The sequence below is a fragment of the Syngnathoides biaculeatus genome, chromosome 20, assembly GCF_019802595.1.
Source record: "Syngnathoides biaculeatus isolate LvHL_M chromosome 20, ASM1980259v1, whole genome shotgun sequence".
Lineage (NCBI taxonomy): Eukaryota > Metazoa > Chordata > Actinopteri > Syngnathiformes > Syngnathidae > Syngnathoides > Syngnathoides biaculeatus.
This window is the reverse complement of record NC_084659.1, coordinates 16,069,104-16,095,506: the sequence shown is the minus strand read 5'-3', so window position 1 is coordinate 16,095,506 and position 26,403 is coordinate 16,069,104. Positions and strand designations below refer to the sequence as shown.

At 46.1% G+C, this 26,403-nt stretch overlaps 1 long non-coding RNA gene, 3 other non-coding genes and 1 pseudogene across 5 annotated transcripts in view; 3 read left to right on the top strand and 2 right to left on the bottom strand.

The window, feature by feature from the left end:
- The window catches only part of LOC133493528 (uncharacterized), a 52,135-nt gene extending 30,139 nt beyond the window's left edge, over positions 1-21,996 (bottom strand). The window contains exons 1-3 of one of the 2 annotated variants that reach the window (XR_009793040.1): positions 21,337-21,996; positions 20,200-20,281; positions 16,598-16,709 (exon numbers count right to left, since the gene is read on the bottom strand). This is a non-coding gene — a long non-coding RNA (uncharacterized LOC133493528). Of the gene's footprint in view, positions 1-16,436; positions 16,710-20,199; positions 20,282-21,336 lie in introns of those variants that run through there. The other variant, XR_009793039.1, reaches the window with a different exon arrangement.
- Positions 8,486-8,604, top strand: LOC133494046 (5S ribosomal RNA; annotated as a pseudogene).
- trnad-guc (transfer RNA aspartic acid (anticodon GUC)) lies at positions 16,328-16,399 on the top strand. The gene has a single exon. It is a non-coding gene; the product is annotated as a tRNA-Asp (tRNA).
- LOC133494023 (U5 spliceosomal RNA) lies at positions 17,642-17,755 on the top strand. The gene has a single exon (XR_009793251.1). It is a non-coding gene; the product is annotated as a U5 spliceosomal RNA (small nuclear RNA).
- On the bottom strand, positions 19,168-19,331 carry LOC133494054 (U1 spliceosomal RNA). The gene has a single exon (XR_009793261.1). It is a non-coding gene; the product is annotated as a U1 spliceosomal RNA (small nuclear RNA).
- Positions 21,997-26,403: the final 4,407 nt, after the last annotated feature.

Here is a 26,403-nt window from a genome sequence, read left to right as displayed (position 1 = left end):
ACGCCATCATTCTGTTGGGGGACTTCAATGCCCACGTGGGAATTGGCAGTGACACCTGGAAGTGTGTTTTTGGGAAGAACAGCCGCCCCTATCAGAACGCGAGTAATGTTCTATGACTGGACCTCTGTCCTCATCACGGATTGTCCATAACAAAATCCATGTTCAAGCATATGGGTGTCCACATGTGGACTTGGCACCAGGAGAATGTGGTGCAATGCGGTGATCGACTTTCTGGTCGTGTCATCGGATTTGCAACCTCATGTCTTGGACACTCGGGTGAAGAGAAGGGTGGAGCTGCCAATTGATCACCACCTGGTGGTGAGTTGGCTCCAATGGTGGGGGAAGATCCTGGTCTGACGTGAAAGGCCCAAATGTATGGTGAGGGTCTGCTAGGAACGGCTGTCAGATTCTCCTGTCAGAAGGAATTTCAACTCTCACCTCCGAAAGAACTCTCATGTTCCGGGAGAGACGGGGGACATTTAGTCTGAGTGGATGATATTCCGCGCCTCCATTGCTGAGGCGGCCGACCGGAGCTGTGGCCATTAAGGTGGTCGGTGCCTATAGGAGTGGACACCAACAGTGAGGGATGCCATGGGACTCCCGAGGCAGCTGATGGGTACTGGCTGGCCAAATGGAATGCAGCTTCGCTGGTTGCTGAGGCAAAAACCCGGGCGTGGGAAGAGTTTGGTGGATAAGATCCTGCTGCAAATGGAGGAGTTCAAGTATCTTTGGGTCTTGTTCAAGAGTGAGGGAAGAATGGAGCGGGAAATTGATGGATTGGTGCAGCTTCTGCAGTTATGCAGACTTTGTACTGGACCGTTGTGGTGAAGAAGGAACTAAGTTGAAAGGCGAAGCTCTCAATTTACCAGTGGAGCTACATTCTTGTCACAACCCATCGGAACGGAGGTAGGACCCAAATGCAGGAGTACATGGGAGACGCAGAGGTAATTCGGGAAAAAACATTTATTGTTCCACGGTCGGGGATCGGGCAGGCAATCAGGTGCAGCAGCGGTAGTCAGGGCATCGGGCGGAGAGAGCAGGTCAGCGGGCAGGCAGGAGTCGGTACACGGGAGATCCATCAAAGCAGGCAGAAATATCAAAGGAGTCAGGCTTACAGGGTTGGTCAGAAGACAGGTGGAGGTCGGTACACACAGGAATACGATCAGAGATACGGGAGTGCTGGAACGGGGCATGAACTGCAACGCCGGACCAGTCGTCCCCATGGTCCTATATACACTGGGCCCAATCAACCAGGATGAAGCGCAGGTATGTGCCTCCCAATCAGCGTAACCACGTGGGCACCCGCGCAGCCAGGGCTGGACCGGCAGCATCATGACAGTTCTTACCCTCACCTATAGGCACGAGCTGTGGGTTGTGACCGAAAGAACAAGATCCCGGATACAAGCGGCCGAAATGAGTTTCCTCAGCAGGGTGTCAGGGCTCTGCTTTAGAGAGAGGGTGAAAAGTCGGTCATCTAGGAGGGGCTCAGTGTCGAGCTGCTCCTCCTCTGCATTGAGAGGAGCCAGACGGGGTAGATGAGGCATCTGATTCGGGTCCCTCCCGGATTCCTCCCTGGTGAGGTGTTCTGGGCACGTCCCATCGGAAAGAGACTCTGAGGACGATGCAGGACACGTTGGGGAAATTACGTCTCTCATGCTGGCTTGGGACGCCTCGGGATCCCTCCGGAAGAGCAGGAAGAAGTGGCTGGGGAAAGGGAACTCTGGGTATCTCTGCAGAAGCTACTTCCTCCACGACCCGACCCGGGAAAGCGGTAGAAAATGGATGAATGGATTTACCCCAACTGGATCGGCCCGATCAGAATTGGCCGATTTTCGGCCGATGAGTTTTTATTTCAAAATTTGCCAATGTGAACAATGACACGATTAACCGGCTCTGCAAAACACATTGACTCCTCATCACAGTCTTTGACAATATATCTGAATCCAAAAGCTAGTTTATTTTAACATAGTACAATTTATCTGGCTTTACACAATGAGGATTTTTGGTGCTGATCGCTGGATTTAAAAAAAAAAAATCTGATCACAATGGGTCTCTTTAAATGACCTGTTCATTTACTGTATATTCTTGTGCCTTAATTATCCAAAGATATATATATTTATAATACTGTTCATTCCTTTATACCAGCGAGGAATAGTGACACGCAGAACAACGTAATGGTTTTCTATTGGATGGCAGTAAGTACATACACCAATTAATGTGTCTACTTTTTCTGACATTTTGTTTGTTCATGTGCCTTGAGAAAATTCTTGTGTAAAGTATGTGCCTTGGCTCCAAAAAGGTTGGAATTCGCTGCCCTGGTCTCATCATGTGTTCAACAGAACGGTAGCAAAACAGCCACGAGTGCAAGCATTAACTTGCTAGGCCACGTAACGTCTTGTTGGCTTGTGAGCTGTTTTGCATTCAGAGTAAATGAACATACCTCAAGCAACCCTTACAAGAGGTCCTTTTCTTTCTTGAGCACAAGTGACCACCTACCCCCCACCCCCATTCTTCTTAGACGGAGGGATCCATACTTGTTGTTCTCGCCACGAAAACAAGTATACGATGGATTTTTTTTTTTTTTTAAAAAGGATGTGGTATCAGAATACAAGATTTTATTGCAGTACTCTGACAAACTGCAATCGTGAAAGAGCAAATTTGTCTTGCATTCTGAACAATGCAGTGGGTGCTGTCTTAACGTGTCGCGTCGTCCTTCCCATTGTGCCGACTTTATTGGCCGTCAGATACTTAAAGTACTGCGTCAAAAGATGGGAAAAGACTATAAATACTACTCTATAAAAATAATTTCAGAATCAGATATACAGTAATCTCTCGTTTTCCATGGTTAATTGGTACCAGACCCACTTGCGAAAAGTGAAAAACCGCGATGTAGGGGAAATGGTGATTTATATAGATATATATATTGTGCTTCATAGGTCCTTGTCGTCTTGCTGGGGATGTTGCTGCATTATACCCTATTAATGTGGCTTCCCGCTACAGTACTGTACTAATGTATGCTGGCGCTTTTTTTCTTTTTAAATTTTATTTATTTACTTTGCTTCATTCGTCATGTCATCATCCTGGGAATGGCACATTAATATGGAGTGATCGGCTTTTTTTGGGGGGGGAGTGCTCAGAAATCTGCGTTGCATTGACTCCACGAAAGGTGATCTGCGAAGTAGAGAGGGTTTACTGTATTGAGCAAGACGGCAAAAGTGAGGTTGGATAAATGTCTCTATTAATGATGTCATCGAATTATGACATCATAACCATAACCATAATCGTTGTAAAGGGTCGTATTACATGTTTTTTTTTATCTTTTGATGATTTACTATAAATATTTGACGATTGTTGAAGGAAAAAAAAAGTGTCAGTGACATGGGAAAGACGGGTGCACCCTAGGGGGGCACAAGCCAGTGCAATTTGTAGGCTGGTCCCAAGCTCGGATAAATCCAGAAGGTTGTGTCAGGAAGGGCATCCGGCCTAAAACTGTGCCAAATTAATATGAGCGTTCATCTAATGATACCATACCGGATCAGTCGTGGCCCGGGTTAACAACGCCCGCTCCCAGCACCATTAACCTGCAGGGTATCGGTGGAAATTCAGCTACTGTGGTTCGAAAACAAAAGAAGAGGAGGAAAGTGGATTCGTCGGCTGAAGAAGAAGCGGAATGCACAGACCCTAGAATTCAGTGTAAGGATATTGAATGTTGGGATGATGACAGGAAAAGCTCAGGAGTTGGTTGAAATGATGATTAGGAGAAAAGTTGACATACAGGTTTTGTGCATCCAAGAGAGCAGGTGGAAAGGTAGTAAGGCTAGAAATTTAGGAACAATGTTGAAATTATTTTACCATGGAGGAGATGGGAAGAGAAAGAGTAGGGAGTAGGGGTTATTTAAAGGAAGAGCTGCCTAAGAATGTCTGGGGGTGAAAAGAGTATCAGATCGAGTGATGAGACTAAAATTTGAAATTGAGGGTGTTATGTACAATGTGGTAAGCGGCTATGCCCCACAGGTAGGATGTGACCTAGAGTTGAAAGAGAAATTCTGGAAGGAACTAGATGAAGTAGTTCTGAGCATCCCAGACAGAGAGAGAGTTGTGATTGGTGCAGATTGTAATGGACATATTGGTGAAGGAAACAGGGGCGATGAAGAAGTGATGGGTAAGTACGGCATCCAGGAAAAAAACTTTGAGGGGCAGATGGTGATGGACTTTGCAAAAAGGATGGAGATGGCTGTAGTGAACACTTATTTCCAGAAGAGGGAGGAACAGATAGTGACCTACAAGAGCGGAGGTAGAAGCACGCAGGTGGATTATATTTTGTGCAGACGATGTAATCTGAAGGAGATTACTGACTGTCAAGTAGTGGTAGGGGAGAGTGTAGCTCGACAGCATAGGATGGTCGTGTGTTGGATGACTCTGGTAGTGGGTAGGAAGATTAAGAAGACAAAAGTAGACCACATGGTTATGCGGTGGAAGCTGAGAAAGGAAGAATGTTGTGTGGCCTTTCGGAATGAGGTGAGACAGGCTCTCGATGGGCAGGAAGAGCTCCCGGAAGACTGGACTACGACATCCAAGATGGTGAGAGAGACAGGCAGGAGAGTATTTGGGGTGTCTTATGGTAGGAAATTGGAGGAGACTTGGTGGTGGAACCCCAAAATACAGGAAGTATCGGTTGATCGAGAAGACAAACGATACTTCCAAACAGATTTGAACCTGTGGCTGTAAAATAATTTATAATTTTCAAATGGTTCTTCGGATGGGAATCACGTGGAATCTCACAAGCGAGCTCGTTGGCCAGTCGCCCGCCGACGGAGCTCCCTCACACCGGGGCCGGAGTCCCGAGAGCTTACGCGTCGCGTTCGGCTGTTCGTCTTCTGGCCTCGGTCCGCCGCCACGCTCTCCTCATCGATGAGCAGGTCCGCCTGATTGGCGCTTGCTCCTGGCCGTCGGTCGCGTTCGCGTCTGGCTTGCCGTCAGCTCGCGGTCCGCGTTTTGCTGTTCCGCTGGAAGTCGTCTCTCGGCGTTCTGCTGTCAGCTTTTTTGTTTTTTGTTTCTGGTTTTTCTCTTTTTGCTGCCAGCAGACTGATCCGACTCGCTGCTCAGATCCTTCCGGTGCAGCTCACTCACTCCGTCAGAGCTTGTGACCTCATTCGCGCCAAGCTCGCTTGTCAGACTCTGCATATTCCTGTCCGAAGAAATCTGAAATCACATTATTTACAGCACAGGTTCAAATCTGTCTGGAATTATTTCTCCATTTCCTGATCAACCAATACTGCTATTTCTTCATTGGATGAGGAAAAAAAAAAATCCGAGAAATCAGCGCTGGCCATAATTGTCACAATGTCCCATCGTAATCGAGCCTTTAGTGCGGCACATAATAAGTCACATCTGCGCACGTAGGTCATGTGACTCGCCAAAAGGCAGCGCCCCTGAAATTCGTAATTGTCGATAATCTTCTCAAACACAATTAAATGAGAAAGAGCCACACATAACCTCTCCTTAGACTCTTTTTTAAAATCTGCATTGTTCTCAAATGAGTCAATTGGCATGATAAATACTTCTTGGTAATTGAGATTAAGAATAATTTCTCCTAGAAATGAATTGATCACTACACAGGATCATCGATTTGATTGGGCATTTGGCATTTAATGCTGAAATCCATTGATCTTTCTGGATTTTCATCTAGTATATATAGAATGAGCTTTTGAAGAACTGTCTCGTTTTGTTGTGACAAACAACAGCACAAGAGGTCTCAGGCATTGTAAATATTCTCCTCGGTTCAATGTCTCCCACAATATCGAGCAGTTTTGTTTGAACGGCAATATGGCGTCGTGAAAATGGCGGACGAGACACTGGAGTTGTAAAGTCGAAAAGTTTTAGGTCGAGACAGTTTTAACCCGAGGACTCCCTGGATATACGTGTGTTCATGAGCATCAACTAGCGTAACTGCCTCGTCCCAGGTCATAGTGTTACTGAGCCACATTAAGTCAAGTTAGGTTTTCATGTTTTACCATGTCAGATTTTTTTTTTTTTAAACATTGTTTTGTGTTTTTGGATCTCTGTAGTAGACCACCCAGTTCAAAAGTTAGTTATTCTTTTCCAAGCTGCTTAAATTAATCCAGAGGTGAGCAATTAATTTTTGCAAGGGGTCACATGAGAAACTAGAATTGTGTCAGAGGCCTACACCATTGAAAACGACAACATAATTCAACTCCGCAACGGCTCCCACTATGCTGACCGTAATGGGCCTGTGGAAACGCCCAAAAAAGTGGCTGCCTTCCTGGAACCAGAAGTTGATTGATCAGTGTGGTTGCCTGGCTACAACAACAACAACCTAATTGGTCCCATCGTAAAATGCATTAAATTCTATATTTTGAATATCCTGTACTGGTAATTAGAATAAAAGTATTCCGTCAATATTCATGGAAATAGCTCAAATAAATCATATGTGAAATAGTGTCAAATCAGAATATGTCTATCGTGATCGACCAGTCGATCGTGTGACGGCGTGCCCAAAAAAACAAGAGGGGACTGAAGACAAGTCTGACTCATCTCACGAGGTTTGAGTGGCCTCTTGCCTCTCTGCCCTCTGGGATAAGAGGCACGTTAGTGCACACTTGGCGTCCCAAGACCTGATTTGTCCAGTTGACCAGTCGATATGGGGCTATGTAATCTCAGCCAAGGACCCCACAAGATTATATTATGGTTCTTGGTGTCAAAAACATGGAAGCTGATGCGTTCCGAATTAGAGTCCGAGAATGTCATCATGAGAGTCTGAGTACTCTGGGTTATTTTGCCTAGAAAACTGCCTTCCCCCACGAATACGTTACAGGTGCATTGTAACTCACGAGTCCTGAGACCCATGCTTTTGACCAGATGTGAATTTAAAAGATTGGCAGTCGTCAATAAAAATTCTTGATCTGACAAACTTTATCTGAAGAAAAGTTAAATGGACTGGCCTGTCAAGGAATGAACACAAATGGTCTATACCAAACCGCAATGTTTTGAAAATGCTGAGAGTTTACTTCAACAGAATCGGCATTTGTGGCAACAAGCTAGCGATACATTGGAACAAACACTCCTGTCGGCAATCGTAATGTATTGTTATAATCTAGCGTAATTTACGGCGGTATCTATTGTTAATCCATTGATGAAAGCTAGCCGTAGATTATCTATATCTTCCTAAAGCTTGTAGAGTGGAAAAAATTTCAATTTCAAGATAATGCGTACCACGGGGAAAATGATCATTCGAACTTAGATCAAGTCAAAGGAAATCACAATCTCATACTGAAACATTACCTGTGTTATATCCCAGAAATGTTTTCAATATAACTCAGGGGCAGCCAGATTTTTTTACCACCAAGATCTACTTTTCAAGCAACCAGCCTCTCGTGATCGACCAGTGGGACAGTGGGGGCCGGGGTGGGTGGGCTGTGGTGCACGCGCGCATCGACGCGACTGCCGTAAATAGGAGGCCCGCTTGCTAGAACACACCTTCATGTGCGTGAGCTCAACGTATTGGCCACACCTGAATCAAGCGACGAGGTGGATAATAGTCTAACGTCTTTTTTTTTTTTTTTTTTTTTTTTTTGGGGGGGGGCCACGCCGTTACACGATCAACCAAAACTGCCTTGTGATCGACGCATTGCAGCACCCCCGTTGTAACCGAATTTTCTTTGACATGGCTCATGATATTGATTTTCAATGTAAATGTGCTCGCAGTTTGTGAAAAAGCTCTGAATATACGTTTTTGGCCTCAGTTCGGAACATGCTCAGTACAATTAACTTGCACTTTCCGTTTCCAGGTGAATACTGATTGTTTAGGAGCAGGCTTGTTAAGTTAAAGTTTATGAAATAAACGTGTAAATTAATGTCAAGACTACACAAAATAAGCAACGTCTTTCAATATCTATTTTTTTTACTCATAACAAATGTTATGCGCGTGATTTTTCATGCTCTACTGTGCAGATTTGTGAGTGCGATAGTGCGTGAGTGCAATCGCACTCATCAAATCACAGAGACTGCTGTTGAGAACACAGAGAAGTTCATACGGCGGTCTGAATGGGAATGAGGGCTATTCAAGGAGATTTGACAATCACTATTCTGGACCTTAAATCAAACCAGGCTGTTGTTTTTATATTTTTCACCTTTTGAAAGTGAACATAATTTAGGATTACAGCTGTGTTCATGTGCGTGTGCAACGGTATATCATAGTAATATAAAGTATCATACCAACTCAAACAAAGCGATGTTTAGAAACTCGAGATTTTTCTATTTCCCCAAAAACTGGTCAAATTGGTGGTGGTGAAATTCCACCTGAAAGCAACTTTATAAAAAATTTGTTTAAACTGCCCCCTTCATAAATTATTATTTCCACACCAACCACTTCTGCCATGGCTGTTACATCAAGACGGCTCAATTTTTGTGATGGAAAAAGGAGCGTTTCAAGTATAATTAAAACTAATTGATGTTGTAAATGACTGCTTATGGCCATGCTCCCCTGAGAATGCCCCATCTCGTCAGATCTCGAAAGCTAAATGGGTTTGGCCCTGGTTAGTACTTGGATGGGAGACCGCCTGGGAATACCAAGTGCTGTAAGCTTTTCTCCCCAGCTAAATGCAGAAGGCTTGCTGTAGGAAAAGCATACGGTGTAAAACTGTGCCAAACAAATATGTGTTCATCAAAGATGACACGCTGTGGCTTCCCCTATTGGGACAAGCCGAAAGGAAATGAAGAAGAAGAGGTTGTTTTAAATGACTGACAATTTTGTTGTATTGGGCTAAAAAAACATTAAGATAATTTGTGAGGGGATTATGGACCATGTAAATTCTTTCCCCATTTCAGTTCTGGATTTTTAACTTGTGGCTAAAACCAACCCAACTTGGACTTTCTTCCATCCTGAATGTTTGTTCTCCATCACAACAAAAGTCATTCATTCAGTCGTGATCTGCCGCAATTGTGAGTTCTGCCTAATTCCTCCTCTACATTGTGCAGTTGCAGTAAATACAAATTAATTTAACCACTTTATCTTTGTCTTTTGTCTAGTAGATGTCAGTGAGTATCTTCATCCAGAGCGACAGGAGTCAGTGTCCGGTCCCATCAAAGAGGAAGAAGAAGGTGAAGAGGTATATCGTATCAAAGAGGAGAAGGAAGAGGTCATACACATAAAAGAGGAAAAGCAGGAGGGAAGCATCCAGGTTCCACCCACTGGTGTCCATTTGAAGAGTGAAGATGAAAGTCAAAGTGAGGAGAAACGAGGGGGGGAGCCTTCACAATCAGCTTTATTGGCCAAGTGTGTAAAAACACACAAGGAACTTTCCTCTGGCAGTCCTTGCTACCCTGGTATGACATTCAGGACAACCAGGAACTGCTCAAGTCATGGAGAGTGGCACAATGGAAGATTACAAACGGACGTTCATGATGATGAACAATCGGAAGGTGATATGACATGTCACACGACTGCCAACAAATGCTGGAAATGTTCTCAGTGTGGGAAAACCTTTGCTTCTATGAGGAATTTAGAACATGTGAAAATACACAAAGGTGAGAAGCCTTTTGCATGCTCAGTTTGTGGTCAAAGATCCACTCTGAAGGAACAATTAAAAATACACAAAAGGACAAACACTGGTGAGAAACCTTTTTCCTGCTCAGTTTGTGGTCAAAGATTCACTCGGAAGCAACACTTAAAAATGCACACAAGAACCCACACTGGTGAGAAACCTTTTTCCTGCTTAGTTTGTGGTCAAAGATTCATGTGGAAAAGAGATTTTGAAAGACACACAAGAACACACACTGGTGAGAAACCATTTTCATGTCCAGTTTGTGATAAAAGATTCACTGAGAAGGGATATGTAAAAAGACACATAAGAACACACGCTGGTGAGAAACCTTTTCCCTGCACACTTTGTGATCAAAGATTCACTCAGAAGGCTCACTTAAAAACACACACAAGAACACACACTGGTGAGAAACCATTTTCCTGTTCAGTTTGTGGTCAAAGATTCTCACACAAGGGAACCTTAAAAATTCACACAAGAACACACACTGGTGAGAAACCATTTTCATGTCCAGTTTGTGATAAAAGATTCACTGAGAAGGGAGATTTAAAAAGACACACAAGAACACACACTGGTGAAAAACCTTTTCCCTGTGCAGTTTGTGGTCGAAGATTCACTCAGAAAGCACACTTAAAAATACACACAAGAACACACACTGGTTAGAAAGCTTTTCATGTGTAGATTGTGATAAAAGATTCACTGAGAATGGAAAATTAAAAGTACACACAAGTACCCACACTGGTGAGAAGCCTTTTGCATGCTCAGTTTGTGGTCAAAGGTTCTCTGTGAATTGAAGTTTAAAAAGACAGAAGAATACACACAAGTAAGAAACAGATGCCTGCTCTCTTTGATCAAACATTCTCTTCTCAGTGCAGTAATCCCTCGTTTTTCAGGGTTAATGGGGACCAAAATCCCGTGTGAAATGCGAAAAACAGAGAAGTAGCCACCCCTCCTCCCACACACACACACACACACACACACACACCACCAATTTTCATGTACGTGTATCTGGGTACCAGAATGACTCAAATATGTTTATAAATATATTTATACTTTACATATTTGAGACTAAGATACAGTACATCCATTTACTTCAATCTTTGCCAGGTTTATCACTTGACTTCTGGAATATTTTGCAGGAAATACAAAGACAAGAAAAGTCTGTCTTATGAGGAGAATGTGAAAGACTAGACAGTAACAGTCTCCAATCCCGTTCTGGACCAGCGTCTGGTGTACTTTTTTTTTTTTTTTTAATAATTCCAAAGCCCCCAAGTCAAGAGCGAGGGGTGAGCAAGCAATTTAAAGGCACATTCTTTGATAACGTTGTGTGTGTGTGTTAGTGAACTTGTCCTTGGCCACTTCTCGGGAGATTAGGAGTTGACTGGTACACCTGTGCGGGGACTGCGCATCCTGTAAGCGCAAAGAATCTTCGAAGCAAGGATAATACTTTGGCTTTGTTGCAAATCCATAATAACAATATGAACAAAAATTCTCACAATCTTTAATTCTAAAACCTTTGTTAATCTTTCTTGCAAAAGTCATGTGACCGTGATTGGGAATATCTCTCTCTCTCTCTTCTCTCTCTCTCTCTCTCTCTCTCTCTCTCTCTCTCTCTCTCTCTCTCTCTTTTGCACACACACACGGCAAAGGAGAGGCTCATAGAGGCTTTAAGTTTACTCACCTGCAGCATTGCAACGTGATGATCGCAAAGATGGTGCTTGAAGAAGTACATGTCGCCGTCCTCTTCCAAAACTGGCCTTTTTCATCCATGTTAAAACACAATACAGGATCCAACAAGGAGAAAGGTGCTCTTTGTGGAGCCCTGGAGGACATCCTAGTAGGGACCACAGTGCCCATGCCACTTGCTGCACAAAGTGGTTGATTCCTCCCGCTGGATCCCAAAAAAGATAAAATTCCTCCCCAATAGGAGCCAGATCCTCCCGCTGGATCCATAGAAGGGAAGAAAGTGCCTGTGGCGTTACCACTTGTTGGGCGTCGCGGAGGAAGCTTTCACTGGGGCACAATGCTGAGGTGGTATTGTAACTACATAATAAAAAAAATGTGTCACTTTAAAACCTAAAAAATTATCACAAACATATTATTTGGGTGGAGGTGAAAACTAAATGTGATGCAAAGAATCTACAATAGTTGAAGCGTGAAGTAGAGAGGGATTACTGTTTCAGGTTAAGACACACAAATGAACAAGTGAGAAAAGCAATGATCAAAAACTTTTAATGTAAAAGTGTAAAATGACTTACTTTACTATTAACTGAGAACCAACTTTCTTGTATTCTGTGTACCAGCTATTATTGTATCTTCAACCTGTAACAGAGGTCCCTTGTCCCTGAACAGCGGTTGATCTGATTTGAGCTTTTCTGATCTGTAAACGTGAAAATAACGGGCTCGTCATTAAAAACATTTCGGAGTATAAAGCTGCCTAGAGAAGAAATGTCTGCATATATTTTGGTGATGACTGACAGTTTTGGGACATGAAGTCACATTTCTTGGGCAAGCCTTGCAAGCAAGTGATACCCTGCCGTGTTTGTCATTTTTAGGATTATCTCCTTTTTCATCCCAATCCATAATTTTTTTGTTGTTTTTTATGCACAATAAATTTGTGAGGGAACATAATTTTGGGGGTAATTGCTATTTTTCATGCGATGTAACAATATATGACATCAATGTAAGACACACGGCCATCTTGAACAAAGCCGTGTTTAAAAACTCAAGCAAGATGTATTTTTTTGTTTATTACTTCTTAAAAAGTTTTAATTTTGAAGGTCAGGATTCCACCTGACAGCTACAATGTATAAAAATGTGACAAATTACTGCCACTTCGGAGATTGGTAGGTTCCTTTTCCCACACCAGATTTGCCCAGGGCGTTTTACTGTTGGATTTTGTTGATGAAAAAGGGGCATTCAAAAGGGAATTAGTTGTTTTTAAGGTGTTTCAAAATGTATTTTTCATTTTCCTGAGCATGCATGCATTTGGCCCGATGTTTTAGTGATGTCAATATTAAATAAATGAATTGTTGATTGAAACACTGGAAAGAATGACTTGGTGGTAAAATTTATTTGTGATCATGAATAAAATACAGTCAGGCTGACTCCATCTGCTTGTACATCAAATCCATTTTCCCCATTAAAAATAATTAAAATGTATTTTTTTCCCATTGGAAACCCTCCAAAAATAAAAGGCCCATACGATCAAGCAAAACATGGCCCAAGCAACAAGGCTGAAGTGAAAAAAAAAACAAATTAGGGCACTGTGGAGAATCACAAGCAGACGGCCTCTTCTCTCCACTATCAGATACTGATGATGATATGATTTAAAAGTCAGAAAGTGGTTTGTCACACTGACAACAATCAATGGAAATGTTCTGTGTGGGAAAACTTGCTTGTAAGAGCAAACAACGCACACAAAAAAAAAAAAAAAACACTGGAGAGAAACCTTTTTCCTGCTTATTTTGAAACTCGAAGTACTGAAGATTTGCATGTGACGTCAGGAGACCACGTGCATTTGTTTATGCAGCCATATTGGGAGAAAACTTCCTGCAGAAGAATCCAGAAGCGCGAGTATAGGTTTTGTTTTTTTTATTGTATGCTTTGTTTTTCTTCTATTTTTTCGACAAACTGGAGAGCACAAGTGAATGCCATGATGAATTTTCCTTGACTGACAACACCAAACATTAGGATCAGCTGTCAAAGGCCCGTTATGTGGACATACAGACTACCGACAGAGAAGTTTTCTTCTGTTATGAGTGCTGCCAATTCTCCAAACATCTGTTATTCGGACATATACAACTATATTATACATAATCCTTCCCCATACAGAGGTATGGAATTAAAAGCCTACAAATACTTGACCGCAGGTTTTGTTAACAAGTTCATGGTCACCTTTAGACAAGAAGCTGGATCTTTTGTTCTCACTGTCACCGTGGATTTCTTTTTTTACACACTTATGTATCCACTGTCTTGATTCAAAATTGAAGATAGATCCGCATATACTAGTTACAATTTTCATTTCCACAAACTGCAAATGTGCTGTAATAATGACATTTAATTACATATAGATTTGTATGCTAAATCCACAAATACTTGTTATGCATCTAAGTGTAAGTGCAAAGCTAATAAAATCAGAAAAATATTTGTTTCATTTTCAGGTAGATCATTTTCAAGCATTGAATTAGGTGCCTTTGAAAGTTTGGGTTATTACACTGTACTTGTAAGTCAGGCCTGAGTGAAGTTTGTTCACGTTACAGCAGTTTTGTCTGCCATGGAAGCTTATGGCAAACTCCAAGACAGTACAACATGTACACAAACAAATTGCCTGCTCATGACAAGATCCAGCATCAATCCGAGCAAATATCCAGTTTGAAAAACTGGGAGATATTGATTTTACTAGACCACATCAGAAGATAAAGTCAATGAAACCAAACGTCATTAAGCAAACCTCTTCCTTTAGCACCAACTGGGCCTAAAAAGCCAAAGATCATCAGACATGACCAGAGATGAAATAACGACAAAAGGAAATCAATCACAACAATATGAGGAGAAGTGGCGCCAGTCAGAACACTGCGATCTTCACTCTCACATTTACCTGGTTGCAACTCTTTCAGAGAACCTATAAATAAACACCGCAAAACACAACCAGATGTTTTATAAGTGCCAAAAAAAAAGCACATCATTCTTTACTAAATGCTGGAACCAGCAATTGAACGAGGAATCTTTAGATCTTCAGTCTAACGCTCTCCCAACTGAGCTATTGCAGCTCCGTGAGGGTAGCAACTGTTGCCTGGTTGCAACTCTTTCAAAGAACCAAAACAAACTCCGCAAAACACAACCAGATGGTTAATAAGTGCCAAAAAAAAAGCACATCATTCTGTGCTAAATGCTGAAAACAGGGATTGAACCAGGGACCTTTAGATGTTCAGTCTAGCGCTCTCCCAACTGAGCTATTACAGCTCTGTGAGAGGAGCACTTCTTTCAAAGAACAAAACAAACTCCGCAAAACACAACCAGATGCTTAATAAGTGCCAAAAAAGCACATAATTCTGGACTCAATGCTGACAACAGGGGTTGAACCAGGGACCGTAATTCTAACACTCTCCCAATTGAGTGATTTCAGCTCTGTGAGGGTAGGAACTGTTGCCTGGTTGCAACTCTGTCAAAGAACCAAAACATGCCGCAAAACATAACCAGATGTTTAGTAAGTGCCAAAGAACTTTAGTACCGTGGCAGCCCCTTTGCATGCGCTAGCCTCACCCCACAGTTCGTTCATTTGGAATCTGTCCTGCTCGGCGGCGGTTCATAAGTTCAAGGCCAGATTTACTTCAGCTCTAGTCCTCATCTTGCCTGATGCTGATAGGCAGTTTCTTGTCGAGGTCGATGCGTCGGATTCTGGGTGGTTCTCTCACTGCGCAATCCTAAAGACGGAGGACTACACCCCTGTGCATTCCTTTCCAAAAATCTAACTCTGGCGGAACGAAATTATAACATCAGCGACTGCGAACTGCTTGGAGTCAAGACAGCCATGTCAAAATTGAGACATTGGTTAGAGGGGACGCAGGTCCCATTCTTGGTACTCACGGACCACACAAATTTAGAATATATTAAATCAGCCAAGAGGCACTCTTTTTTACGCTTTTCTCCTTTGTGATGTCCTATTGGCCAGGGACAAAGAAAGGGAAATCCAATGCGCTGTCGGGTATGCATGATGGGGAGAGAACCGAGTCTGACCATGCCCTAACCCTCCCCAATACTTGTTTCATCTCAGTCTTCACCTGAGAACTTAATACCAAAGTTAAGGCCGGCAGCTGGCTCAGCCGGCTTGGCTCTGTCGGCCGGGGTCGCTCATTTTCGGCGCCGAGGTGGCTTATCATGGCGCCGAGCCGGGCTGCTATATGGCGTTGTTCGTAGCCGCTGTCTGGAATGAACACAACTAACACCGCCGAGCCGGGGTGCTTTACGGCGTTATCGCACGCGGCTGAGTGTGCCATTGTCGGCAGCGTTGTTCAGAGCCGCCGCCGTCCTTCGCCGAAACCATGACCGGCGGACGTGGTGCCTCGGCCAGGGTGGCTTATCACAGAGCTGAGCCGGGCTGCTTTACGGCGTTGTCGTTGCACGCGGCTGAGTGCACCATTGCCGGCAGTGTTCTTCGCCGAGACGCCGCCGTCCGCGAACTCGAAGGCTGCGCGAGGCGACGCAGCAGCCTTCGCCGGCGAGACCGACGCCGTCCGATGCGCACATCGACACATTTAGCACGCCTGCCATACGTACGCGGATCTTTTGTTACGTTATGAGAGACCAATTACATGGTCCGCCCCAAATTATTATCTTTTTTAGTAGCTGTATACACACCTACCTGTCATTTGGGACCCACGAAGCTCTCGTCCTCTGCACCCGTGCAATCCATTTTTCACGACGAACCGGGTCTCTTGCAAACTTATGAAGGGTAATTCCATCCTCCCAAGTGTTCAAGCAATTTCCAGCAATGCAACAAGCCGGCATTTTGGCTAACATGAAGGAACAACGAGCTACCTTCCCGGAGGTAAAACTAATAGAAACAAACGAGTCCACTTGAGGCCGGTCCTGCCATGTCCGTCACTTCCTGCTTCTTCTTGAAAACAAATCCCTGAGAGGATTTTCATGACGGGAGTTACAAAAAGCTGTATTTGGCAAAATCATGTTTTGTTGTGAAAAAAAAAAAAATGCATGGGTCCGTGTCGGCAAAGACCATCTGTTCCCGGGAAACAAGTACAGGAATCTCCTCGTTAGTATAGTGGACAGTATCTCCGCCTGTCACGCGGAAGACCGGGGTTCGATTCCCCGATGGGGAGTTGTCAAGTGCTTCCTTTTTCCCGTTGGGCTCTTTATGAAAAACAAAAAAGTCGAACAGTCGTGTTTCAAACACGGACCTCACGCGTGTAAGGCGAGTATAACTTTCACTACTGGATGAAGACCAAATACTTTCCCGTGGTGTCCCGCGAGGGGCTCTCCTCCTGGGGTGCCTGACGAAGCCTGGTCACTTCACTCACCGTGTGTGGCACCCTTTTCCCTGTGACTTCGGTTCCTGCTCCGGCCAGACCCGATATTCAAAGGGACTTCAAGGCTTCGTTTGCAGTTTTTGCTCGGGTTCTCCCCACTGACCTAAAAAAAAAAGACGAGATCGCTCATACATACCTCGCGATTGGTTGAAGCCAGTTGGCCGCCATCTTGGTACTCCCGAAACGAGTGGAGGAGATGGTTTACAGGTTGGATTATGGCTGGGTTTTTCTCAATAAACTTTAGCATGTAGAATTAAAATTGGTCATGTGAGCTTGACATGTTTTCCGTTCTGGTAACATGAAGGACTTTTAATTCGACTTGGTAAGCCAAAAAAGGCTAAGTGTAAAGAAAGACATATCTCACCGTGACTACCAAGAAACCTTGCATATTACCTCGGCCTGATATCCCTGAAATGTTAACTCTTCCCGAAATACGCTGTTAAAGCACTACGTCAAATAAAAGTATTCCTTCCAAGAGTACAGACCAAATTTCTGACAGATATATATTGATTAAGCCAGGGTGGCCCGGGAACTGAATAAGGTAGACCAAATTAATTGGATTCCAACCCCCGCAGTTTCCACAGCTGTGCTTGCGTAGTGGTTAGTTCTCTGCGTTGTTGCCATGCAATCCTTGTTCAATTCCGGGTCACTGCAGGTATAAAGCCCCTCAGTCGCCTTTTTTGATGCTGCTATTTGACGGTGGGACAGAGAAAATTGTCCACATGGGCTTCCAGAAGGTGTGAGGTTTCTGTAGGGCTAGTGGTGCAATGGATAACGTGTCTGACTACAGATCAGAAGATTCTTGGTTCAACTCCTGGCTCGCTCAAGTGTCTTTTTTTTGGGGGGGGGGGGGTCTCTTTCCTCCTTTAGATTGTCTTTTTGCATTTAAAGAAGAGATCACTGGACTACATTAACTGTAGTTGATGGATTATCAGTTGAACTATTATGAAATAGTGGCACTTTTGAGTTGAATACCGTTTGTCAAAAGTGTATGCGGGGCAGTCAAATAACTCGCTTCAGGCCATCAATTGCAGTGAACTCCTGTTTCTCTTCAAAATCGCATAAATCTTTCACCTTTTACTAAAGATTTCTGTGTGGAGGAACAGCAAGAGTCTATCACAATTTTTGATGCTCTGCGTGAGTGGAGCTCTTCTAATTCTGTGAAAATTAATTGCCACCATCACAGAAGCTACTACTTTAAGAAACATATTAAGTTACATTGGTAAATGTTCGGTTCTACGAGCGTGTGCATTTATTATTCACGTGTGAGTAAATGTAGCCAGTAACAGTTTTAGAATGTCTGAGAGTAAGATGAAACATTTTTTCATACTCAAAATCCCGGACTATGACTATTTAGCCTTCAAAGAGCCGAATATCCTCACAAGGGTCACGGGAGAACTGGAGCCTATCCCAGCCATCCTTAGTCAAGTGGTGGGGAACACCCCGAACTCCAGTTTCCTTCCACATCACAAAAACATGCAAGATTAAATTGAGACTCTGTTGCCTCCTGTCCATTGACAGCCGGGATAGGCTCCAGCCCTCCCCGTGACCCTCGTGAGGATAAGCAGCAAAGAAGATGAATGGATGTTCGCATGAACGCTTCTCCTCATGCAGAACTCATTTAGATAGCAACTGAAATCAATGAATACCTTAAACTGCTTTTTATGGATTTTCTTCACGTGAAAAGATGTCATTGTGTTAACAGGTCCATTTTTAGACTTATAAAGCTACTGAATCGGCATTTTTACTGACTGCGCAATGTCATGTGGGATGAATTACAATGGACAACAAACGCAATTGCTCATACTGCCGTAATTCGACTAAACATGCTCATATTAAATTACAACTGCTCCATAGTTCTTGGTTTGAATCTCAGCTCTGACCGTCCTGAGTGGAGTCTGCATGTTCTTCCCTTGCACGGGTGAGTTTTCTTTGCATATTCCAACTTCTGCCGATATTATTAGAAGAGAAACAAGAGTTCACTGCAATTAACGTGCTGAAGCGGGTTATTTGACTGCCCCGCATACACGTTTGACAAACGGTATTCAACTCAAAAGTGCCACGATTTCATAATAGTTCAACTGATAATCCATCAACTACAGTAATGAAGTCCAATAGTCTCCTCTTTAAAAGGCAAAAAAAGGGACAATCTAAAGGAGGAAAGACATTCAGGCTTCTCGTTCTTTAGAGTTTGTCAAGCCGTTTTTGCCGCAAAGGATTGTAGGGATAAGCCGCATGAACACGGACCCACCCAATCAACGCAGTTTTATCTGCCTGCATTGTGCAGCCTCTCCGTGCCAGTTGGGCTTGATGTGACAATACCGCATAGTTTATGTTGCAGAAGGGCGGATTGTTAACAACGAGGGGGCACTTGAATGATTTTTGAAATTTTAAATGGCGAAGAAAGCTTTTCGACAATCTGAATCAGACAACTGAGTGTACTCATATGAACTGACTGACGTCATATGACCAGACTCAATACATTTATACCTGAATGTGACCACACAACGCTCAATACATGAGCGTTATTCAATTTGTTGATATTGATTTTCACCTTTGATCAGGGGAGAGCGCGAACGCAGTCCCCCACTACCAGAAATTGTGCAGTCGAGATTCCCACATTTGGGGAATTCGCAGGGGTCAGCACGACCGGAGTGCAATGGCTGAGCCTCACCCTGGGTGAACCACCTTCATGATCATGGTTTCGCCCCTTCCAGGTAAGTATGCCTTGTGCTGGCTCGAGCACGCGACCTATACGCGCGCACGCTGTGTCAAGCGACGGTGTCATCATGAGGGTCGTGAACAACCACAATCACGACGGGCGAGCATGAACGGACGCGAGAGTAAAGATAACTCTTTGCAAATACATGACGAAATATGAACATTTCAGGCAGTAAATGGAGACCCACAATCCATTGCGGCATCGGAAGACATGAATCGAGCTCGTGCACGTGACGTCAGTGTTCGCATGGCGCCATATTGCCGGTCAAACCCGGCTGCTCTGCACGGCGGGAGCCGTTGCACCAGAGCAGATTTTTCAAATTGCCCGAGACATGTTGTCTTGTTGGTTGTCACAATAGACGAGACAGAGATCATTTAAAGAGATCATTCTATGGAATGCCAGCTGAAAGACCAGAAAAGATTGATGGATTTCAGCAATTAAACATGATGGATAGTGCACAACCAAAATACACACACACCTGTGTAGCGATCGCTTCATTTCAGGTAGGAATTATTCCTCTCAATCTCAAATTATATCCAGTTGTCCAAAACAAGCAGAAGTGAATTAACAGTCCAACTTCTTATCGGCGAAAACATCGACTTCGGCATTAAATACGAGTCCTCTATGCCAAGCGTCTCGAGTATTTCCACGTACCTTCGTTTATTATCAGCTTCTAAATGTTTAACGGTATCGTACAAAACTTTGGGCGTCGTGCTATAAGACGTATTTTCGTGTTAAGAAAAGGAAGAGTTGTTTTTCTATGCTCAGAAAAAGGTAATTTAATAAATGAGGATTGAGGGAGTGCAAAGGTTCAAGTAAAATAAAAATACATTTTGCAAAAAGAAACTGTGTGAAATGTCTACTCACTCACAATTGAGACTGAATGTTCCCGAAGAAAAGCTCTTCGAGCAGGGCCACATTGTAGCTCCGGTTTCCCTTCAGACAACCGTTGACTGCGAAATCATAAAAATCTCTTCTTATTTACACATAAAATTTATGAACAAGTTTTGGAATCGGAAATCAGGGGTAATGGGGTTTTCAACTTCTGTTGACGTTTGGTAACACAAAGATGTTTCCAATATCTCCTTTATAATTTGACAATTTTAAATTTTGGTCCAGATTTGAACACGCATCATGGAAGTTGACTCACACTTGCACGGGCCACAGAAAATCATGTGGTGGGCCAGATCTGGGCCCCGGGCCTTAGGATTGGACACCTGTGTCTTGGAACTTTTGCAAGAGCTTGTGAGAAATCACGTGCTGGTCAGATTGTCCCTTCATTTGACTAAACATGCTCATGTTAAATTACAACTGCTTCCTAGTTCTGGGTTTGAATCTCAGCTCTGTCCTTCCTGAGTGGAGTTTGCATGTTCTCAACTTGTACGCATGGGTTTTCTTTTTGCAGGTTTCTCAGATGTAGTCAGATGTAGTCCGGGGTGTACCCCATTGCTCTCTCTTGACTCTTGTGAGGATTAACGGCTCAGGAAATACATGGCAGTTAGACTCTCTGAAGACTAAAACGTCATAATGCAGCATTTTGAGCATGTGTTTGCAAATTGTAAAATTGTTTTATGGGCCGAAACGGGATATTTGAATGCCCCGCATACACTTTTGACAAACGGTATTCAACTCAAAAGTGCCACTATTTCATAATAGTTCAACTGATAATCCATCAACTCCAGTTAATGAAGTCCAATGGTCTTTTATTTAAAAGCAAAAGGACAATTTAAAGGTGGAAAGACGCTCAAGCTTTCGTTCTTTATCGAGTTTGGCAAGCGGTTTTGCCGCAAAGGCTGTAGGGATAAGCCGCATGAATTCGGAGCCAATCAACGCAGTTATCTCTGCCTGGATTGTGCAGCCTTCCGTACCAGTTGGGCTCGATGTGACAATAAAGCATAGTCTATGTCATAGAAGGGCGGATCGGTAACAACGAATGATTTTGTGAAATTTTACACGGTGGAGCCAGACTTGAACGAGCGTTGCGCCGGAAACAACGCTGGGTACAAACCAGGATGCGATCACATCTTGGTCGAAACTGCCACGAAAGTTGAAAGTCTAAAGCAATGACGTAGAATAAAATCTGGACGACGCACAAACCCCTTTCACGTGGTAATTCGGCTTCATTTTCCGGTCAGGGCAAGACAATTCTTTGGGTACTATTTCACGTGGAAGTTGACAATTTTTGAAATCCTTACAATTGTACATTGCGAAACATAATAACAGCGAATTTAATTGGAATACGTTAGGTTTAGCTTTTTTTTGTGTGTCCATATGGTTAATTCTTGTTGCGCTGTCTGCTGTCAAAACTGTGCAAGCGGCTGCAAAGTGTAAATTTTCACCATGTGGAAAATATATCATTACAATATGTGTCACTGTATCTTTTAAACCTTCCTCGGCATGCTGCAAATGTTTAGGTTATATTAATGTCTCCATAGATCCAAAACATCCCAAGTATATTGACTTATCGCATCGTTTTCCAAAACAATGTTTGTAATTTTTACCACGCTTTTTTTGCCCTGACCGGAAGTCAGAGCCTGTTGAACATGGCGGAACCAATGTTGGAGGCAGTGCGCAGTCCAGTTTTTATTCTATTCTTCGTCATTGGTCGAAAGCTTGTGGCTGCAGCAAGAACGGATGCTGAGCCACGACTGACCCGTTTCAGGACAGTCTGGATTAGTCCCTGGTGTCTAGTGGGTCGCGTTCCTCGTGCTGTTCAACTTTGTTCCTCGATTGGGGAGCTTGTCCGCTTTAAATAGTTTGGTCGCAAAGGATCATGGGTAATACAACTTTCATTTCTCTCTTTGCGGGAGAAGAGATGATCATTCTTCAGCAAATCGTCCTGAATTTGACCAAATGTGAATCCTCGACATCAGACACCCCTTATCAGTTCTTTAGTGGACAAAAACCTCATTCGTGCTGTCTTCGTGTCCGGTTGGAGTTGTCTCGTCCACGTTGAAACTTCTCGGCGTATTTTATCTCATCTCATCTTAGCTTATCTTGCTAACCAAGAGAGAGACGTTTGTGATCAACACTTCGCTGAGCAGAGCTCAAGATTGAGGTAAAATCGGCTTCTTTCCGCCACAAAACTATAAATAATGAAACTGTAGCGCCGGAGAAAAGGAGTCGGAGGCGGAGTGTCGGACACAGAAACAGAACTTGCTTTATTGTTCGACATCACCAAACTACTCGCATAACGGCGGGAACTCTGTTAACCTTTCCTCCGGAAGCGCAACAACAAAAACAGTCCGTGCGGAACCCCGCACCCCAACTCGAGGTCCCGCGGGTGAATTATGTAAACACCACACAAGCCCCCCCAGAATTCACCATAGTCAAAATCCTTGTGCCGTGGAGGGATGATGACCCGACCCCGGCGAGTGTGCACTGTAGGGGCCGATGGGGGCGGGGCCGCACTGTCCATTGAGTCACGGGACAAGGGCTCAGGCGGGGTCAAGGGTACCCCGGGGGCGCAGGGGCACAGGGCAAAGGGGGACGACCCCGGCGGGGGGGAGGGCCAACCCCAAAGGCTGGGCAATGTCCAGGTGCGCGGGTTTGACCCTGTCCACGGAAACAGTCTCGGGTCTGCCGCCAATGTCCACGAGCAGGCTCTTATCCCCGTGCTCCAGGACCCTGAACGGCCCGTCGTATGGGGGGCGGAGAGGTCCACGGTGGGCGTCATGACGAACAAACACAAAATCCGCAGAGCGCAGGTGACGGGGCAGCCGGGCAGCTGGGGGGTGCCATGTTGCGACGTGGGAACCGGCGCAAACCCTTTTGCGGCCTCCAGCAGGGAGGACCGTTGCCTGGCTGCGGACCAGGGCGCTGTGGCGTCCGGGATGAATTCGCCGGGGACCCGCAGTGGCTGGCCGTAGACGAGTTCGGCGGATGAGGACAACAGGTCCTCCTTGGGGGCGCACCTGAGGCCGAGCATGACCCACGGGAGCTTATCCAACCAGTTGCCGTCCGTCAAGCCGGCACGCAGGGCTGCTTTCATGGAGCGGTGGAACCGCTCGCAAAGACCGTTCGCCTGGGGGTGATAGGCGTGGTAGTGCGGTGCAGCTTGACCCCCAAACTCTCAGCGACTGCGTTCCAGAGTTCAGAGGTAAACTGAGGGCCACGATCTGAAGAAAGGTCGCACGGTGTCCCGAAGCGTGCAACCCACGTGCCGATGAACGCCCGGGCCACGTCTGACGACGTTGTCGAGGAGAGGGGAACGGCTTCGGGCCAGCGGGTCGTCCTGTCCACCATGGTGAGCAAGTAGGTGAATCTGTGCGAGGGAGGAAGTGGACCTACCAAGTCAACGTTGACGTGGTCAAACCTCCTCTCGGGGACAGCAAAGGGCTCCAAGGGGGCTTTTGTGTGGCGATGCACCTTAGCCCGCTGACAGGCCACGCACGAGTCGACCCAGGCATGCACATCTTTCTTGAGACCGCGCCACACGAACTTCTGGGCCACCAGCCTCACGGACGGTTTCCTTCCGGGGTGGGAGAGGTTGTGGACCGCCTCGAAAACAGCTCTTCGCCAGTTTGCAGGGACCAGCGGCCGAGGCTGGTCAGCCGAGAGGTCGCACAGCAACCTGACGCCCGAGTCACCAACCGCGACTTCCTCCAGGCGCAAACCCGTGTCAGAAGTCTTGAGGGCCTGCACCCCGTGGTCCGAGGCCTGGTCTGCGCTCATGCGGGAGTAGTCGAGATCCAGATGCACAGTGCCGACGATCGCCCTGGAGAGGCAGTCCGCGACCACATTGGATTTGCCGGCGATGTGTTGGATGTCCGTAGTGTACTCAGAGATGAACGACAGTTGGCGTTGCTGGCGGGCGGACCACGGCTCGGCCACCTTGGACATGGCGAAAGTGAGGGGTTTATGGTCCACATATGCCGTGAACTCACGGCCTTCCAATAGGGAGCGGAAGTGGCGGATCGCCAGCCAGAGGCCGAGGAGCTCTCTATCGAACGTGCTGTATTTGCGCTCCCTGGGGACCAGCTGACGGCTGAAAAAGGCAAGCGGTTGCCAGGCGCCGCCGACCCACTGTTCGAATACGGCTCCAACAGCGTAGTCCGATGCGTCGGTAGTGAGAGCGACAGGGGCCCCGTGGGTCGGGTGAGCCAGCATAGCGGCACGACTCAGTGCGGCCTTCGTAGCCTCGAAGGCTTCCATCCTCTCGGCCGTCCATTCAACGTCCCGGTTGGGGGCCTTGTCTTTAAGAGCCTCATAGAGCGGGCGCATGATGTGGGCCGCCCGGCGGATGAACCGGTGGTAGAAAGTCACCATCCCCAGGAACTCCCGGAGGCCCCGAGCCGAGCGAGGTCGGGGAAAAGCGGAGACGGCCTCCACCTTTGCCGGAAGGGGGGCGGCGCCGTTCTTGTCTATGAGGTGCCCGAGGAACTGGATAGAGGGCACCCCGAAAACACACTTTGCCGGGTTGATGATCAGGCCATGCTGCTCAAGTCTTGCGAAGAGGTCGCGGAGGTGCATCAGATGTTCATCCTCCGAGGAGCTGGCGACGAGGATGTCATCCAAATAGACGAACACAAATGGCAAGTCCCTGAGCACAGAATCCATTAAACGCTGGAAAGATTGTGCCGCGTTTTTAAGACCAAACGGCATCCTCAGAAACTCGAACAGTCCAAACGGAGTGATTACAGCTGTCTTGGGAACGTCTGAGGGGTGCACGGGAACCTGGTGATACCCGCGCACCAGGTCGACCTTGGAGAACAAGATTTTGCCTGCCAGGTGGGCTGAGAAGTCCTGAATGTGTGGAACAGGGTAGCGGTCGGGCGTAGTGGCGTCGTTAAGGCGGCGGTAGTCACCACACGGTCGCCACCCACCACTCGGTTTAGGGACGATGTGTAGTGGCGAGGCCCACGGGCTATCCGAGCGGCGGACGATGCCCAGACGCTCCATGTTGGCAAACTCGGACTTAGCGACTGCTAGCTTCTCGGGATCAAGCCGTCGGGCCCTCGCGTGGATCGGGGGGCCCTTGGTCTCAATGTGGTGCTCGACCCCATGTTTAGTCGTGGCAGAGGAGAAAGTGGGCCGTGTCAAGGCAGGGAACTCACCAAGGAGGAGTTGGTACTTGGTGCCGTCCGATAGCGAACTGGAGAGACCACCATAAGTCGCCTCATTTCTGACGCAGGCGACCGTGGAAAAAGTCAGTGCATCCACCAGACGGCCCCTCTTAACATCCACCAGCAGCCCGTGGGCACAGAAAAAAATCAGCGCCGAGGAGAGGGAATGAGACATCCGCAGTGACAAAGTCCCATGTGAAGCGCTGACTCCCGAAACACAAGTCCACAGTCCTCATGCCATAAGAGCGGATAGGGAGCCATTAGCGACAGTAGGGGTGGCCCATGAGTCCCGCCAGCGGCGTCCTCCGCAGTGGCCGTCAGGACGCTCCTCTGGGCGCCGTGTCACAAAGGAATTTGCGCCCGAAGGTTGTCCTTGACGAACAGCAGCCGGCTCTTCGCGCCCCACGCTCACGGCCGCTGCGAAGCGTGGGCTTTGGCGTTTCCCGACGCGTCGTAGTTGCAAGGGCGCGGCACCTCTTCGCTTTCGCACCGAAACGGGCATGGAAGTAGCACAAGCCTGTGCCAGCACGGCCGTCGGTGCCGAAGGGGCCCCCTGCTGGATGCCACCCCCCGCGCCCGAAGGTGAGTAACTGCGCGTCGCGGCCAGCGTCTCAGGGGAGAAGCGCTGGGTTGCCAGAAGAAACGGTCGGCCTCCTCGGCCAGGGCCCGGGGCTCAGTGGCAGTACTGTTCGCGAGCGCCGTCTGAACATGCGGTGGCATATGCCTGAGAACAGTTCCATGAAAATGAAATTGGGCTCTCTCCGTGCCCAGCAGGTTTAGCATCATTTCCATGAGTTCGGAAGGTTTGCTGTCCCCCAGTCCATTAATAGCCAACAGACGTCAGGCACGTTCCGGCCGTGAAAGTTCAAAAACCTTGAGAAGGTGAGCCTTGATCCACATACTTATCTCGGGCCTGGGGGCCGGGGGGAGGTGATGAAGTTCCACCTGCTCTGGCCGCCGCTGAGCTCCCGAGTGCTGAGACAACGTGGTAGTAACGCGTGGAATCATGA